The sequence below is a fragment of the Arvicola amphibius genome, chromosome 3 (genome assembly GCF_903992535.2).
Source record: "Arvicola amphibius chromosome 3, mArvAmp1.2, whole genome shotgun sequence".
In the NCBI taxonomy this organism is placed as follows: domain Eukaryota; kingdom Metazoa; phylum Chordata; class Mammalia; order Rodentia; family Cricetidae; genus Arvicola; species Arvicola amphibius.
This window is the reverse complement of record NC_052049.1, coordinates 111,284,476-111,300,798: the sequence shown is the minus strand read 5'-3', so window position 1 is coordinate 111,300,798 and position 16,323 is coordinate 111,284,476. Positions and strand designations below refer to the sequence as shown.

The 16,323-nt window shown below is 48.8% G+C and overlaps 2 long non-coding RNA genes across 3 annotated transcripts in view; one reads left to right on the top strand and one right to left on the bottom strand.

Moving 5' to 3' along the window:
• The first annotated feature begins 1,897 nt into the window (after positions 1 to 1,897).
• On the top strand, positions 1,898 to 4,453 carry LOC119810198. The gene is made up of 3 exons (XR_005284717.1): positions 1,898 to 2,125; positions 2,398 to 2,590; positions 3,826 to 4,453. It is a non-coding gene; the product is annotated as an uncharacterized LOC119810198 (long non-coding RNA).
• An 846-nt stretch (positions 4,454 to 5,299) lies between these two features.
• The window catches only part of LOC119810389, a 42,231-nt gene continuing 31,207 nt past the window's right edge, over positions 5,300 to 16,323 (bottom strand). For both annotated transcript variants that reach the window (XR_005284742.1, XR_005284741.1), the window contains exons 4-7: positions 8,499 to 8,718; positions 7,916 to 8,132; positions 7,386 to 7,580; positions 5,300 to 5,805 (exon numbers count right to left, since the gene is read on the bottom strand). This is a non-coding gene — a long non-coding RNA (uncharacterized LOC119810389). The remainder of the gene's footprint in view (positions 5,806 to 7,385; positions 7,581 to 7,915; positions 8,133 to 8,498; positions 8,719 to 16,323) is intronic.

Below are 16,323 nucleotides of genomic sequence, written 5' to 3'. Positions count from 1 at the left end.
CCGCAGTCCCCGCTGCCCACCAAGACTTGCAACTCCTTTCCCTGCCCCTCCCTGCCCCAGGCCTCTCTCAGCCCCAGCCCCACAGCCCCGCTTCCTGTTCAAAACCAAACACAAGGACTACCAGGTACCATGGTGGTAAGTATGAACTCAGTAGGCCGGGGTTCAAATCCCACCTCTACAATCCTTAGGGCCACACATATCAGGAGCCTTGGATCCAGGTTGACGCCCTGCAGCTCAGGCTGGCCAGCCCCAGGTATGACCCATCAGGATGGGCTGCATACTGTGGCCGCAACTCAGTCTCCTGACCCACCACAGATATGGACAGACCATAGACAAGCCCTGCCAAAGTTCGTTTGCAAAGGGACCCGGGTATGGGAGCAGGTGAGGCAGGGAGCAGCGGAGCCCGAGCTCCAAGACACTGGCCCAGAAGTCCTGTCTCCTTGGGCCAAGCTCTAGCATGTTTGCAAGGAGAGGTCCCACCCTGATTCTGGACAGGATCCCAGCCCAGGAGGCCACCCCACCCCCAGGGGCCTGAATCACTCAGCCAGTGCCTGCTTGATTTACCCAGCTCATTCTTGGCTCTGCTGTTCCTCTTAAAGATGAAGGGAAAAAACAAGGGCTGGGGCAGGGCCAGCTCTCCTAAACACAGTTGGGACACATAATCAGAGCCACAGATGCACACGGACACACCCAACTTCTTTCTCTAACAAATCCCCTGGTGGCCCTCCTTAGAGAAGCAAGAATAGGGGACAGGAAGGTAAGGTGTCCAGGCCCAGGCTCCTTAGAGGCCTCCTACAGGAGCTGGGTAAGTGGCAGAAGGGCCCAAAAAGAGTGAAAGCCACAGTCACCTACATATGGCTAAGTTCAGAAACAGGTGTTTTGGGAAACATCTGGTTCCGTGGCCCTAACTCAACACTGCCTTTTCTGGATCATCTTGCCCAGGCTACTGGGATCACAACAGCTCATGGTTTCCTTTTTAAAAGTGGAAGGGTGATGGTCTATCTAAACTCATGCCAGCTGCTGCAGATCCTGTTCTCCTATTGGCCAGAGCAGGAAGGAGGAGGAGGAGGAGGAGGAGGAGGAGGAGGAGGAGGAGGAGGAGGAGGAGGAGGAAGGAGAGACACACCGAAAGAAATGAAAGAAAGGACAAGAAAAGAAACGATATAAAGAAGAAGAAGGAAAAGAAAGAAAGAAAGAAAGAAAGAAAGAAAGAAAGAAAGAAAGAAAGAGAAGAAAAGAAAAGAAAAAGAAAAAAACAAAAAAACAGATGTGACTAATCAGTTTTCTCTTGCCCCACCAGAGACAGGATATACTCTCTCCACCTTAAGAGCCGTTGTTGGCTTGGGGTCCCAAACACTGCTTCCTTTGAGGCACAGTATGTTCCCATTCAACTATGGGACATAGGGAAAGAGGCCCCCTTTCCAGTAGTGGCCAGCCTTTCTTTGACTGGCGTTCAATGCCAGACCCTGGGCTGAACAATGCACATGCTCCTCCTTCCATTGGTGCAAGCTGCTGGTAAACCCCATTTCACAGGTGAGGAAACTGAGACTTTGTGAAGTTATGTGAGGCTTTCTGGTAAGTGGAACTAGAAGGTGGGCAGTAGCTGAGTCTGGGCTCCGCCCTGTAGCCCACACTGCTCCCTACTGTAGGGGCTGCTAGGCATCTTCAAGGGCTTTGCGCTTGTTTCTTCAGTGAACAAGGTGTAGTTTTCATTTTGACCACAAGGTGTCTCCACCACCACTGCTAACCAGCCTCCCAGGGCAAGCTCCGCCGACTCCGGCTGCCTTGGGTCGGTTCCCGGCAGCTACTCTAGCCTGTGTTCTTTCTTTGTCAGGCCTCTGATTCAGTGGAGCCTGAGGAACAGCTGAGTTGCTGAAGTATATATAAGTTTGTTGTTTCCCCCATGGGCCCCCCCAACCTAGGGACCCAGGGTGGCTTTCCTCTCTGACCTTCCTTATCCCACCATCTTTGTTATATGAGAGCCTCAGGCGGCGCCTAGTCTCCTAGAGTCCTAAGAGCACTGAGAAATGGTTCACTGCTGAAATTCCGGCATGAGGAAGATGGAGGCAAAGAGTGCCATGAATCTGAGGCTAACCTAAGCTACATAGTGAGTTCCAGATCTGCGGTAAGATCCTGTGCCAAAAAATATCTGGGGTGGGGGTAAGGCAGTGAAGCAAGGGGGGGCATGGCAAGAAGAGAGGAGAGGAGAAGAAACTAAATGGGATAGTTCATACCTTAACCCCAGTACATGGGAGGCGAGGCTAAGGCAGGTGGATTGCTAAGAGTTCAAAGCCAGCCATAGATACATAAAAAGATCCTGTCTCATAAAAATAAGAAAAAAAACAAACAACAGAAAAAGAGTGAACTTAAAGTCATGATGCATGTATGTCGTTCCAGAGTTGGAGAGGTAGAGGCAAGAGCAGCAAGAGACTGAGGCCAGTCTCCACTACATGAGACCCGGTGTCCAAATAAGGAAGGGAGGGGGTAGAAAGGAAAGAAAAGGAGCTTGAAGAGATTGAGTCCTCTATGAGTCTTTGCCAGCTTGGAGACAAACTCAGCCTGGCCCGGTGACCCCTCTCGGTCTGGCATAGTAAGTCTGGTTTCTTGTTCCCTTACAACCCACATGCTCCTGAACCTCTCTGTGATGGTCCTCAGAAGAGATGTAATTAGCTCCTCCTCCTTTTTGTTGCTGTGTTTTTTGTTGTTGTTGTTGTTGTTGTTGTTTGTTTTTTGTTTTTTTTTTCCAAGACCAGCTTTCTATGTGTAGCGCTGGCGTTCTGGAATTTGCTCTGTAGCCTGGACTGACTGGCCTCAAACTCACAGAGATCCCCTGCCTCTGCCTCCTGAGTCGCCGGATATAAAGGCGTTGCACCATCACCTCCTGGCTTCTTTTGAGAGATTCGGTGAAACCACGTAAGTGGGACCACATTCTAGAATTTCTTTATTGCAATATAAATATTGATTGCCAAGGACAGGGACAACCAAAGCCCTGCTAGGTTGGGTTAGCCTTTTCCAAAGCCACACAGAACGGCTGCAATGGCCGCAGGAGAGAAGCCCAGGCTTCCATGAGCACAGTGTTTCTCCCAGGACATCACACTTTGACTTGGGGATGTCCCCCCTGGGTGTGACCTAGTCCAGGGTGCTAAAAGAGAAGGAAAAGGCCAGGGATTCGATTCAGCGGCTAAGGAGATTGGGAGTCCAGGACGGTCGGAGGTTTGCTAACAGATCAGGATTGGAAGTGGAAAGGCAGGAAATAGTCTGGACTTTAATTTGGCTCCCAGGGCCACATGGAGAATCATCACTCTAGAGAGTTTTTTTTAATAGGGTACATGTGTCATAAATTAGAGAAGGAATAAGGATGGGAGATGGGTATTTCCTACAGTGCCTCTGAAAAGGGTCACAGTAGGGACCCCTTCCTTAGCAACTTGACCAACTCCATCAGCCCCAGCCACCGCTCTGCCTCCCTGCCTACAACACAGGATCCCCTCACCCCACGAAAGCCACCCCTGAGGATGAACTATCACCCAAAAGAGAGAGTGCCCTCTGCTTTCTCTACAGGAGCCCTGTCAGGAAAATGGAGCAAGGCTTGGAGCCATCCAAGACCACACCTAGCCGTCAAATCACAGGCAGCCAGCTGGTTGAACAGGGCATGTTCCCATTTGATCCCAAATTAACTGAAGCATTGGGGGACAGACATTAAATCATGTCCTTATGGTTAGGGCTTGGTGATCCTCCTAACCAAATATGTCCCCATAAACCCATGGCCACACATAGTTAACTGAACTCAATACTAGATTGAACTCTAGACTCCTTCCTCTGAACCAGAGCCTTCCTGTGAACACAGCCCATCATCACAGACTCTCAGGATTCTTCATCAGCCAGCACTATCAATCCGCCTTCCTGCGCAGATAAAATGGAAGGAAAAAGTGGATTGCAAAAGCTTTGGAAAATTAGACGCCACGACTGTGAACGATCAACAAGACTGCCATACAAGGAGGAACTCCATGGAGTTCCCCTGGGGGTGGACCAGCGCTCAGCTGAAGGTAAACATCATCTCGGCATTGTTAGGAGGATGGATGTCCTGTAAGACTTCCATCTTCAGTGTCCCCGAATCTCATAGAAGTGATTCAAAGCACTCCGAGGGGAATTAGCCACATCACTGCACCTTATGCACTGCCTGCCTGGAGGGGGACGGGAGCAGAGTTGCAAGGCTGGCATACAATTCTGTCACCACTTTGGGTTCATGCTGGTCAGAAGACAACCTGAGCAATGCCTATCCATCTTGAGATGCATATCCCTGCAGCAGCAATTCTGTTTCTAGAAATTGCACAGACGGTTACGGGTCAGGCTGGTGCTGCAGCTCACATCTGTAAAATCTACTGAATGTCCTTCATCGGGAGAGGTCAGCAAATCATGGTGGCCATTCTCTATTGATACCAGGCAAAAGCGAACAGTCAATTAGATGCTTGTGTAAAAAAAATGAAAATGTATGTGTACATAAATAAGGTATGGTTTATACAAAAATCTCTAATATGTATGTTTGAGAGTTGGGTAGTGTGTAAGCCAAGGATGACCTTGAACTTCTGGCCCTGCTATCTGCACCTCCCAAATGGCAGGGTTACAGATACACACCTCCGTGCCTAGCTTTGCTTGCTTGCTTACTTGCTTGAGGACTCCTTGCTAGATAGCTCAGGTTCTCCTCAAACTTATCCTGTTCCAGTTTTCTGAGTTCTAAGATTGCAGGTGTGCACCACTAAGCCTTGTTCAGAAAATATAGATAAATAGATAGATAGATAGATAGATAGATAGATAGATAGATAGATAGATAGATAGATAGATATAGTTGCAATTATGCTTGGGAGGTGGGTGACCTGAAATAAATGGGCCTTATTTTTCATTATATTCTTATACACGCTACTTTTTTCAGCCAAGTAAAGGAAGGGAAGAGGAGAAAGAACAGTCTAGAAAAATAGTTGTTTGGCCTTAACCACATATCTCAACCCCATCCACTTCCCACCTTCCAAACCTTCTCCCAACTCGGACCCACTCCAGCCTTGGCCCCTGGAGGCAGCTTCCCTTCATTCTGTGAGGACCAAGGGCTCCCTTTCATGCCCAGCCACAAAAAGCATCAAGAGTCCCCATAGGAGAACCTCAGATGCTAGCAGAGAGGTGGTGCCCCAGATAGGGCCCTTGTGAGCACGCCCAGGGGCTGGGTTTCTCATTAGGAACATGGGAGGAGTGGCTATTTAACAGGAAGCTTCAAAGAGTAGAGGATTTTCAAAAATCGCTTTTGGGGAATATGCAGCTTTTATTAGAGGTGTCAGACGTTAATGAGAGTTCTGCATCTTTCCCAGCCTGCAGAGTGGCTCTCTCCCTCTCTTTTCCGCCCCCACTCTTTCCAGCGGCCAACTACACCTGCCCCCTTTGATGAGTCAAGAGAGGTGGGAAAAGTTCAAGGGACAATCCCTTCTCCTCCTCAGCCCACCTCCTCCTTCCTGGCTTCTGAAGCTGAGAGGACCCTAGGGAGGCAGTGGGAAGCCAAGGGCAGGGCTCGGAACAGGTTCAGACAGGGGCAAAGGGGTCAGCCCAGCTGCCTGCTCCTTGATGCAGGATTTCATCGCGATGAATTAGCAAATCTTGAGCCTGCCCTGTGCCAGCGGGACTGACACCCTCCTCGCTGTTGCTCTTCTGGGAAACAATCCCGTTCCTACGTGTTCTCAGATCTTTGTTTAGAAGCAGGAGCAGCTCCATGTTGTATGAATCCATCCCTACAGATGAAGTCTGGCCAGGGGTTGTATTGCATACCTGTAATCCCAATACAAAGGAGACTGATACAAGAGGATCACTGTGAGGTAGTTTACATAGTGAGTTGGGTCAACCTGAGCTTCATACATGCCTCAAAAAAAAAGTAAATTTTGTTGTCTTACTTTTATTTTGAGACAGGCTCTCTCTCACTTAACTATATAGTCTAGGTTGGCCTTGAGTTTGTAATCTTCCTGCCTTAGTACCCATGCAAAACTCAAAAGAGAGGTTTAGTTTTATTGTCATGAGGTTCTTTGGGTTTTGTTCAATGGATATGGTGTTAATAAAAGTGATAATGGTAGTCACGGTAGTGTTGGTGATGCTGGGGACAGTGGTCCTGATGTTGAAAGTGGTGATGACTGTAGTGGACTGACCCCCTTGGTAGAGAAGAAGGGGTGCACAGGAGGTAAATGAACTTACCCTTTAGATCAGAATAGAAAGAAGACAGACTTATTTACCATGCTACAAGGGGCAGTGGGCCGAATAATAACAAGAGCTCAGCCCTCCAGTTGTGGGGTTTTTTTTTACCCCCATTAAAAATATTTTTTATTTCATGCACATTTGTGTTTTGCCTGCATGTCTGTGTGAAGGTGTTAGATCCCCTGAAACTGGAGCTACAGGCAGTTATGAGCTGCCATGTGGGTGCTGAGAATTGAACCCAGGTCCTCTAGAAGAGCAACCAGTGTTCCCAACTGCTGAGCCATCGCCCCAGCCCCTTTTACCTCATTTTCAATGTTGGTCCATGTCCCTGTTAGTGAGCTTGGCAGGGACACTGACTGCCCAGAGCAGAGGGCATCGTCCACTTTGTCTGGAATAGACAGTACTTCCAAAAGGAATTGGAGAAAGAGTGCGTGCTGCATGCTTGCATAAATGACTGCATGTCTGGCCAGGCCATAGTTATTAACACTGGGTGCATTTGGGCCTGTAGATTGGACACTAGAAAGTATTCCTATTCATGGGGCATTGGGATACTACGAAATACCAAGCCATGTGGGCTTTCTCTCACTTCCTATGTTAGGTTGGAACCTAGGGCCTTCCATATGGTAATCTAGCTTTGCTCTACCTCTGAGTAGCACCTCTAATCCTTTGAGTTTTGTTGTGGTTTTGTTGTTACTTGTTTTCAAGACAGAGTCTCACTATGTGATCCAGGCTGGCCTCAAACTCACCCTCCTTCTTCCTTGCTGTGTCAGCTTCCTCAGGGATTACAGACATGCATCATCATGCCCAACCTTGAACTGTAAGCTCTTATGAGGAAGGACCCACGCCCTCTTTCAATAATGATGGATGGAGAGAGATTTGGAGGAATATATAGATAGTGCCATGACCCCTAGAAACATAGGGAATAATAAGATGGTGATACATCAAAAGTAAGTCCTGCCTGAAGCAGGAAGCTGCAAAAAATGACCTTTTGGCTCTGTTTCCAACCTAAGCATCGACAGTGAGACTGTGTCTGCTCATCATGAGCGGCCATTAGGATGTTCAGTCTCTCCCTTGTGTATAGGTAGTCACCTCCACCACTGCTGGCCACTGCCAGATCCCTTTTCATCTGCCAGTAACCATTGTCATCCCACATTGTCTCTTACCAGGACCCAGGGCCCCTCGATCCCATCTCAGCAAAAACTCCTGCAGGAAAATGAAGGAGTACTGTCCTGAGTACATAATCCTGGGAACATGCTGGGGTCAGATAGGGAGAAGTAAGCTGGAGACAGTGAGGCTTATTGGTTCTTCTTCCTCAGGATCAGGAAGAGCTCAACAACCACACAGCAACTAGAGACAGTCTATAGAAAAGAGGAAAAGAGAGACCGTCCAGAGAAAGCCTTCCAGATAGCAACAAAGAAAGCCCGCCAGACAGCGGCCTTGAGGACATTCTATCCCATTCCTACCCAGACATCTTTGTCTCGCTCTTTTATTCCCGTCCTTTTCCTGAAGTCTTTTTCCCCAAACTCCCAGCAACCCAGCACCTACCCACCCCTCACAGAGCTGCTTCTTCATAGCCTAGAATTTGGCCAACAGGTACTATCCACTTTGTAGTACAGGCTGTCTTGGGAAAGCAATGGCCAGTAAGTTCCCCTCTCTAGCCTAAAAACAAGCATGTGTCGATAGATGGACTCACGGCAGGTATTTGTGGTTTTTCTCCATGTGCCAACAGCCTGGCTCTGACAAGAAGAGTGACCACTCTCCTGAGTTTGCTTCTTATAAAACAGTGAGCCCGGCTGAGCTCACCAAGGGGTACCACCCGCTCCTGAGCTTCACTCACACCAGAAGCATCACCACACTTGTCATGTAGTATCCTCCGCATCTCCAGTGACTAATCAGGCCCCAGCGATACCCTTATTAAAGAAAAGGAGGCTACGGTGAGAAGGATCTTTGAGAACGATCTGTTTGATCAGACCCTCCATGGAAGAGAAAACATGTAGTGTTCTCGGGCTATCTCATCAAAAGCTAGCAGTGGGGAGATGGAGCCCCAGGTGGACATCTCTCATCCCTAAAGAAGCTTCCAGTACCAGGAATAGGTTGTTGGCCAAAGAGGCCCCATGGGAACTCACAAACAACCCAGGCATATTAGTCAGGGTTCTCTAGAGTAACAGAACTTATAGAAGGAGAGAGACAGACAGACAGAGAGAGAGAGAGAGAGAGAGAGAGAGAGAGAGAGAGAGAGAGAGAGAGAAGAAAGGGGGGTTATTAGAATGACTTACTGGCTACTATCCAGCTTAGCCAACTATGGCTGGCTATGAATGGGAAGGTTCCAGAATCCAGAAGTTGCTCAGTCCACAAGGCCAGATGCCTCAGCTGATCTTCAGTTATGCTGGAATTCCAAAGTGGGTGCTAATGCCGGTGAAGGAATGGACTTGCTAACAAGGTGAGAGCAAATAGGCAAAGAGCGAAAGTCCTTCTTCTGTATCCTTAAAAAGATTTCTAACAGAAGGTGTGGCCCAGATTAGATCTGGATTAAATGTGTGTTTTCCTACCTCAAAGATCCAGATTAGAAGTAGACCTTCCTGCCTTTCCATCTCTTCCCAAAGAGGTAGTTCTCTCTCCTTCCCTCTCTCTCTCTCTCCTCTCTGCTCTCTCTCTGCTCTTCCCTTTTGCCTCTTCCCCCTTTCTCTTCCCCTCCATAACCCATTAAATAAATACCCACTTTCTCTGGAAAAAAAAAGTAGACCTTCCCACTTCAAATTAAGCAGATATGCCCTACATTTGGGGGTTTTAGTTAATTCCAAATGTAGTCAGGTTGACAACCAATCAAGAATAGCCATCACATCAGGCTATGGTCAAGCTTACTGGTTGCTCTCTAAAAACTGACAGTAAGGCTATATTGCTGGAGACAAATTCCTACACAACTCATTGAACATGAAGAAGTTGAACTGGTGCCTACCTAGAGTCTTCACTCCTAATGACTCGTGTTCATGGTACTGAAAAACACTCTGCGAGATTCTAAAGGAGAAAGGTAAACACCAGTCCAGCTACAAACTCTCTGATCTGCAATGGTGATCTGCCCGCAGGATGCACTAGTGCCACAGTGACAGAGTTTGCAGGAGCAACCAACCACTATCTGATTGGATCCAAGGCCATTCCATGCGACGGAACCCATCCCCAGCACTGCTCAGGCAGACAGGCCAGGAACCTAGGGGAAACCAGGTACTACTGTTCGGCTGAGGGAAAATAAAATGACTCCTAAACGTACTCTGCTATACGCATAGCTCAGTGCCTGTCTGGTTCAGCCACTGTCTGAGAAGCTTCCTCCTGCATTAATTAGAAGGGAACAAAAGCAGAGACCCCATACAGACAGCGTGCAGAGCATGGGAGACTTTAAAACACTCGGTCCTAAATGGATGTCATCCCATGCTTAGAAGAAGGTGACCAGCAGAAAATGAACATGAGGCTTCTTTGGAGGAGGTTATGGCTTCCATGGAATTCCTGTGTGTGTGAACATGCGTGTCTGCGTCTGTATGTATTTCTCTGCATTCTCTCTGGCTCTTTTTCTTGTTTGGTTGTTTTGTCCTATTCAGATTTGTTTGGTTTTTGTCATCTTATTTTATTTTATGATGTGGAATGTCCTTCTGTGTACGTGTTGCTTTTGGTGATTGATGAATAAAGCTGTTTCAGCCAATGGCTTAGCAGAGTAAAGTCAAAGAGGAAAATCAGAATAGAGATATAGAGAGTAGGTGGAGTCAGGGAGATACCATGTAGCTGCCAAAGGAGAAGAACCTTACGAGTAGGCCACAATCTCATGGCAATACACAGGTCAATAGAAATGGGTTAATTTAAGATGTAAGAGTTAGTTAATAAGAAACTTGAGCTAATAGGTCAAACAGTGTTGTAATTAATATAGTTTCTGGGTGATTATTTGGGTCTGGGTGGTCGGGAAACAAACAAACAGTCTCTACTTAAAAAAAAATTATTATTTTTCTTTAGATGCCTGTTTGTTTTCTAAAGAGATATGGAAAGGGAGGTGGATAGGGTCTTAGTTGGAGGAGTTGGAGGAGGGAAACCATAATAACAGTCAGAATACACTGTATATAAAAAAAATCTGTTTCCTTTTTTATTCGTTTTTTGTTTTGTGTAGTCCTGGCTACCCTGGAACTCTCTCTGTAGACCAGGCTGGCCTCAGACTCACAGAGATACACCTGCCTCTGCTTCTAGAGTGCTGGGATTAAAGGTGTGTGTCACCATCACCTGGCTAAAAAAAAAAAATATATTTTCAATAAAATAAAAATGGTGGGGGGAGCTAACAGGGGGCTGGGCATGGTGGCCCACATCTCTCACCCTAGTACTTGGGAGGCAGAAGAAGATGTATCTCTGTGAGTTCAAGACCAGGTAGCCTGGCCTCCATAGTAAGTTCCATGAAACCAGGGTTACATAGCTAGATCCTGTCTCAAAAACAAATAGAAAAAGCTAACAGAGCATGTGTTTGTACTCCCTTAGTGGGTGTATGGATGTGTGTGTGCGCGTGCATGCGTGTGTGTGTGAGTGTATGTGTGTGTGTGTGTGTATGCGTGTGTGAGACTTGACCCTCTGTGGTCTTCCAAGTGTGGCCTTGACCATTACGTCTTTTAATCCAACTCCCAGGAGTCCGACAGCATTGCTATCCCACTAAGAAAACTGAAATCTAGACACACACGCCCAAGATTATATAACTGGAAAAAGAGCAAGCGAGAAGGCTGGAACACAGGTTCTCTGACACCCCCTCCCCCCTCGCCACGTTCTTCAAGTTGACTTTAGAGAGCATTTCTCTAGGCTCACCGAGAAACCGCAACAGCTCCATGACTGCAACCGTGCCAAGTAAGGACTGCGGATCCATTTTCCTTCTCCCCAGGCAGGGCTCACTACAAAAGCCATTGGGCTTTCAGAAGCTGGGGGTCCTGAAGCTATGCACTAGATCCTCTGGCAAGAAAACAAGTCTAGGGACAGAGAGAGGACTGGGGGCAGGGGAGTGTGGAAGGACAGGAAAGCTGGGGGGGGGGGGGATCCTGTAAGACATAGATTCACAACCACACAGGCATACACGCACGCCTCTCAAGTGTGAGAGGGTAATGGGACGAGCTTCGCCAGCAAGAAAAGCCCTGGTTGGTTTCCCAGATGGAACCTTCTGGCTATGTAGGTCTAAAAAATCAGTCACTACATCTTGTAAGTCTCCACTCACTCATGGGCAAAGCAAGGGAATCAGTGCATCAGCCAGAGACACTGGGCCAGAGGCTGGAGGAACAATATGAAAAATGTAGGCAGTGGGGAAGCTGGGGTTGGGAACCTCAGCCCGTTGAGCTGAGAAGTCAGACTAAAGAAGGCATTCTCTAAAACTCTCCAACCCCCAAAGCGCACATTCTTTGCGCTCCTTATTAGCTTTGTTAGGTCCAGCCCAGCTCCTCCCTCAACCCCTTAAGCATCCTTCCCATGCATCCCACCCTAATGAGTCTTCCAGACTGGGGTGAGAATATGCTCCAGCCTGCCTGTGTTTGGCAAGCTTCTCTTGTTTCTCCCTCCCCATCTGGGCTCCAGGCCCAGGAGTAGCGAGCTATCCACCATAGACACAAAACACAAGAGCTGAGACATATCAAGGTCCTTTGGCCTGGGCTGGGCCGTGAGTGGTCATAATTCTAAACAGCCCTCGGGAAAGAGGACTGGCAAAGCCTAAATGATAGGGGGATTGAGCTAGGATTAGATTGTAAAGAGTCCAGGGTAGGAACCGTGGGTGTAGCTCTGCCTGCAGAGTGCTAACTGAGCATGCGCAGAACGCAGGATTCCATCACTAGTACCACCTAAGCAAAGCATGGTGGTACGCGCATATACTACCCTCCCAGGACTTGAGAGGAGAGGCAAGAGGATTGTCATGAGTACAGGGGCCTGCCTGAGATACATAAAACTCTGTCTCAAAAAACAAATAAAATAAGGCTGGAGATGTGGTTCAGTTTGGCATAATGCTTGCTGTTACAAACAAAACCCCAGATGGGGTTCAGTCCCCAGTACCCATGTGAACAAGCCGGCCACAGCGTCACACACTGTAATTCTTCCCAGTGCTGGGGAGGGCAGAGATGGAAGGATGCCAGAGGCCTACTGTCCAATCAGTCTAGCCCAATCCGTTGAGCTCCAAATTCAAAAAACTAAGGTGGAGCTGGCAAGACAGCTCAGTGGGTAAGATGCTTGCTGCCAAGCCTGACAACCTGGGTTCAATCCCTGAGACCCATATAGTAGAAGGGAAAGAACTGACTGTAAGCTGTCTTCTGGCTTTTACACACCACACACACACACACACCACACACATTAAAAAATAAAGAAGTAAGGTAGGGAAGCAACTGAGGAAATATACCAGAGGTCAGCCCATTCCCTTTACACACACCTATACATACAAGTGCCACATACACACGTACACACACACATGTGCACACACTAAAAAAATAGGTATACAAATAGATAAGTAAATTAGCAAAATAAGTTGAAGGGGCTGGGATATAGACAGGACCCAGGCCTCTGACACACATCTTGCTGACCATGGGAAAGCCAAGGGCAAAATCAAAAGTCAGATACTAGAGGTCACTGAATAGGTCAGGCCTCGCTTAGTGGAGAGCCAAAGAGAGCCAGACAAAGAGGCTGAGATGGGAGAGCCTCTGAGGGTCAGCAAAAAGCCTGGCACTAATGAGGTGGCCATCTGCAGCCAGAGGCGTCCTGACATCAATGCAGTAGACTGAGTCAGCAACCCAAGCTGGAGGCGTAGGGAGCAAACGGGGCTGGATGCAGCCTCTTCACAGAAACAAGCGGGGGGCGGTGAGCTGGGCTTGAGTAAAACCAAGGCAGCTACAATCAAGCAGGTCCCCGTGAGAAGCTGGGGTGTTAGTGGGCCCAGCACTGTTACCCTGCTCGAGGGCCAGAGAGAACAGGGTGACTTTGATCCCGCAGCGTGGAGCAGCAACGGGGCGGGCGGCTGTCTTGGGTCCGGGAAGCCAGCCCCGGACTCCAGTCACCTCATCATCATCATTAAAATGGACCTTCTCCACCCCCCAGCTCGTCCTGTGCAACATCTGGGACTTTCTTTGACCTTACTTCCTCAGGACACCCCACCTGCACACTGCCGTCTTATCCAACAAGCTGAGATGGAGAACTCTGGTTCCCTTTGTGCCCTGACTCAGCAGAAGGGGAGGCTGCCCTCACCAAGCCTAGGAAGCCAGGGACCACACTGCCTTGAAGGTCTCTTGCGATAACCTAGGTTCTATGCCTGCCTGTGTGACCCATGAGCACTGCATGTCACCTCTATGTCCTGTTTCCTGTGACGAGTGAAGACAGCTTCGTTATCCCTTATGCTCTGCCACTCCTCCCTTGCAGTGCTGTGGAAGACATCTCTTCTGTCTTCTAGACTCTAAGCAGACCTTTCGAGGCAGCTGAAGTACAGATAAGTTATAAGAATAACTCGGTCTGTCTTGCGCAGCCAGGGCAGTTCCAAGCCAGCCACTGTACTGATTGCCCCAGGAAAGGGTACACAGAACCCATAGGTTTTATTGGTTGATGGGCTATGGATCAATATTCTGGCAGTAAAAGCAAGAGGACACGATTGCCATTCACTGGTTGATCCAATTCAGGGAACCCAAGGGCTGGGCCGGGTCTTGTTCCAGTCCAGGATGGAAGTCTACACAAACCTGGCAGGGACTGGACTCCCAGGCTCGCTCGCTCACTCAAGGAGACCCTCTCTCTAAGCCTGGCCAAGGTTTCTAACTGTAACCGTTGGGACTGCTCCCTGGGAAATCTGACTCCCCCCTCTACCCCACCCCCACACCCCCGCTCTTCAGCATCAGAGTGCTTACTGTAGAGATCGGGACAGGGAAACCCAGGCAGCCCGGACACCAGCCTCCAGGTAGAATTTTGAGGAAAGTTACCCCCCCCCACCAGTCTCCACCCCAGCTTTCTCCAGTTAATTGAGATAATGACCCAACTCCCAGGGCCAGGGCCAGGGCCACTTCTGGCTGAAAGGGGCTTGAGATGCTGGGATAAAAGGAGCCAGGCTAGTATAAAGCACAGAGCAAGTGGTCCCAGGAGGGAGGTTGACCTTTTCTTAGCCCCCTGCTGAGTCACTTCCTTCCTCATGGCTGCTTTTCACCCTCTTGCAACCCACACACATCAACTCTCCCTTCAAGGCTGTGATGGGGTCACCTTTGAAAGTCTGCAGTGCACGGGGCTAACAATCAATGCACTAAGATTCCCAACTATGGAGGGGTGGGAGGCACAGCCGGCCTCGACCGTAGGCAGGGACAGTATTACGCTCCCAGCTTCGCGTCACTGTCCGCTCGGGAAGTGAGCATCCTTTGTTACTTTTTTTAAGAAGCAGAGATGAAATATGGAGATGAGGAGACGTCTCAAGGTCACAGAGAGCATCTGAGGAGCAGACTCGAGCCTTCAACTCCCTGCCAGGACAGCCAGACCTCAGATAGCTTTACCATTTAAATGTGACATTTTGGTTCCTGGGTGTGTGGTGGCAGCAGCCAAGGCACTGGTGGTCTTTGGCCCTTCAAGCAATCTCTTCTAGACTGTTATCTTAAAAAAATAATAATAATTCATGTTCATTTGGTGTGAAGGTGTCAGATCCCCTGGAACTGGAGTTACGGAGATTGTGGGCTGCCATGTGGGTGCTGGGAATTGAACCCGGGCCCTCAGGAAGTAACAAGCCCTCTTAACTGCTTAGCCATCTCTTCAGGCCTCCAGGGATCACTGGGTATTTGGGAGGTTGAAGATGGAAAAGAGGTCTTCCAGAAGGAGGGTGGGGGACGTGGGGGAGTTAAGCTACTAAAGACAAGGCTGAGCAGGTTGGCCTTTACCTACAGCCTAAAGTCAGTATCCCCCCTAACCGTGCTCCTTGGGTAGCTTGATCTGAGGTGGCCCCAGATCTCCCACCTCACCAGGGTTCCCATTCCACATTCAGACAATGGAAATAGTGCCTGCTTTGGGACAAAAGCTAGGCAGTGGGACAAAAGAAGCCAAGGTCTCTGTCCTCAGTAGTAGAGAAGCCATTGTCCATACTATGGTTGAGCATAGTGTGGAAGACAGGACAGGCAGAAAGCAGGTTGTGGGGCTGGAGGGGTCCATGGGGTGGGGACAGGAGCAGTGTGGGGAACTGTGTGGTTCAAAGACCTGGTCTTCACCTCTTAGCAATTAGTCCAAAGAAGAAAGAAGGAGGATGGGGGTGGGGTAAAAAATGTGTGTGGGGGGGAACAGGAAGAAAAGGAGGGGGGGGGCAGTAGTGAGTCAAAGGTAGGGAGAGAAAGTGGGGAAGATGAAATGGTGGGGGTGAAGACTGGAATTGAGACCCTCTCTCTGTATTTTAAATTATTTGTATTTGTGTGTGTGTGTGTGTGTGTGTTTTGTGTGTGTGTGTGTGTGTGTTGCCTATGCGCGCACGTGCACGTGCCATAACAAACGGTGAAGGTCACAGGACAACTTGTGAGAATTGGTTCTTTCTTTCCACAATGGGTCCCTGGGCTTGGTAGCAAACACCCCCACCCACAAGTCATTTCTCTCTGGTTCTTCCCCTTTCTGATGTTAAGTTGTTAAGTTCAAGGCTTCCAATGTCATTCCCTCAACTAGCCAGATGTAGCCAGCTTTCCCACTAAAAGCTTCCTTATTGCCACAAAGCACAACTTGGGGGCCACCAGTATGCGGGAGTGAATGCAAAACAGTCTTTGAAGCCCCCGTTTCTTATTTGTGGTACTCCCAACTCTATTCTTACTAGAAAAGCAGTGGAAAAGAGCACCAGCCATAAAGAGATCTCCCTGGCAGGAGTGGTCAAACCCCCAGAACTGCAGGCCAAAGATGGTGTAACATCTTTAAAATGGGGATGAGGCTGGCTGCCCAACTGTTTGAGGTGGCTTAGGTAGACTCCTGGCCTGGAGTCAGGGGGCTCGCTGTGATGACCTCTGTGGTTTGGCTTCAGGTTTGGGCAGATCTGAGGATACAAAGAGAGGAAAGGTGCTAGAGCCCCATGGGGTTGTTTTTCCTATTTTTCTTGGCACTGGCATGGGGGAAGGGGCCCCCTCCTCCTGG